Here is a 2,286-nt window from a genome sequence, read left to right on the forward strand (position 1 = left end):
AAATTAGTTAAATTTACTTTATGGTTGATTTCATCAAATAAAGAGTTGTAGTTTTTAAATTATACTATATTGTAATTATAATATACTATGCAAAGATTTAAATATAATTTGAAGTAATAACATTAAACAAGATTGATATGATAAGATCCACTCTCTGTCTTAAAAGTTTTGGGTCTAGTTTATTAGAGGGACAAAGGTCAATCCACTTGTTTTTTCAGGACCCCTCTCAACTGTCCACATACTTCCGATTTTGTGTCATCCACCCAAACAGTTTACTTACCTTTCTCCTCTTCTGAGACATGAGTTCAGCTAGGACTTAAGTTTCTTCTTCCTCTGAACTTACTGAACGTTCTTCTTCCTCCGAGGAAGTAGAGCTCTAAATATCTATCCTTTCGTTTCTTTTCTGTTTGGTTGCTCTGGTGCCACGTGAGTCTCAATTATGGTCTCATTTTCGTCTCCCTTGGTTCTGTTTTTCAGCTCCTTAAGTTGTTCCTGGTCATGGTGCTCCTTCCGCTACGAGATTCTTTCTCTTTAAGTTGTCTTTCAGTCAAGAGCTAAGGGAAGCTAGAATTCAAAAGCTTTTACATTGGTGTTTTTGCTGATTTTTGCTTGATATTGGGTGTTGATTTATACTAAACTGATGATAGCATGGAATGAAATCAATTGCATGTTTGTTTTCCATTGGTTTTTGGGCTTTGCATGTGTTAGTGCAGGTGGGAATCTGTTGTTCTCGCCTAAGCGAGGGATTTTTTTTCCAAACGAGAAGTTTTCGCCTAAGCGAGAATAGTAGAAACTCGTCCCTGCTCTCCGCCTCGAGTTGTCGCCTAAGGGAAGGCCTTTCGCCTGAGCGAGAGTAATCTCGCCTGAGTGAGATGAGTTAGCTTAAGCGAAAACTCGTGGTGCTCTCTGTTTGCAATCTCCCCTAGACGAGAGTTTCTGACTTGAGCGAGAGACTCTTGTCGTTTGAGCGAGAGAATCTTGTCGCTTGAGTGAAATACTCTTGTCGCTTGAGCGAGGGCTCTTTAGCTTAAGCGAGATTGACAACAAAATAATTTCAATTACTTGGTTGCTTCCATGATTTTGAGTGATTTACCTTAAAGCATGAAGTACAATGCCATGTATGTTTTATGTGATATAATGGGACTGAGATTTTTATTGTGCTTGGTATGAAATAAATCATGAATTGGTTGGTTGGTTGGTTGTGCATTGGCATGAGATTTTGATGTTTTGAGATAACATGTGGATTTGGTGTGAGAAACATGGATATGGTATGAGTTAGACGTAATTCCATGAGACTCTTGGCAAGATTTCATAGTGGTGTTGTAGTATATATAATCACATAAGGATTCAAGTAAAGTTGCATCTTGAAACTCTAAAGAACCGGTCATACTCACATAGAGTAGACTAATTTAAGTGGTGAGAGTAGCAAAAGGTCCTAGTCTTTGGCAGGATAATGGCCTTACATGATTATGGACTAACCTTGTGCATGGTAGGGTGAGACCCATCGATAATGGTTTTGCAAAGCATTACAAGTCACCACAAGTACAAATATCCAATGAATCCGATCTTTTTATATTTATCCGGATAATTGAGTCAGAGGGTCTTTATTGTTTGCCATCACATCACATGTCTTGTGTGCTTACTGAAATATCTGTTTAAAATATGCTTGTTTATATATATGATGAAAAATTATTTGTATCACTAGCTTACCCTTTCTTATTGTGTTTATTTCTTGTTTGGTTTACCTTTTTGTGATGATCACCACATCTTTGGTGTGAGCAGATTTGGAAATTCCTGTTGATAACCATGGTGATGAAGAACATGTTGAGTCTATTGAAGAACATTTCTTTTTTAATTGTAATTCCTTTCTTTAGGAGCGGTTTCATGTTCAACTGTTTATGTTTAAGGTGTTTGATGACATTGTTTTGTGCCTTAGTACCCACTCCTAATTTAGTATATATGGGATAATTGTAATAACTAATCCTCTATAATTCATGTCTCGTGTTATGATTATCTATAATTGTGTGATGCTTCATCTACTATAATTATTTTATTAAACTGGGATCTCACATATATAAATGGAATTTGTAAATATTTATTATTTTCATATATTTTAGTCGAGACACATACATAAGTGCATTTTAACCACCACAAAAAATAATTAAATAACAATTAAATTTAAAAATACAAAATAATTAATCATTATGTGGACTAAATTAAATATCGTTTTATAAACTAAAAATTATTAGTATGTAAAATAATCTTTATTATTTAAAAAAATTGTAA

The sequence above is a fragment of the Vigna unguiculata genome, chromosome 7, assembly GCF_004118075.2.
Source record: "Vigna unguiculata cultivar IT97K-499-35 chromosome 7, ASM411807v1, whole genome shotgun sequence".
Classification (NCBI taxonomy): Eukaryota; Viridiplantae; Streptophyta; class Magnoliopsida; order Fabales; family Fabaceae; genus Vigna; species Vigna unguiculata.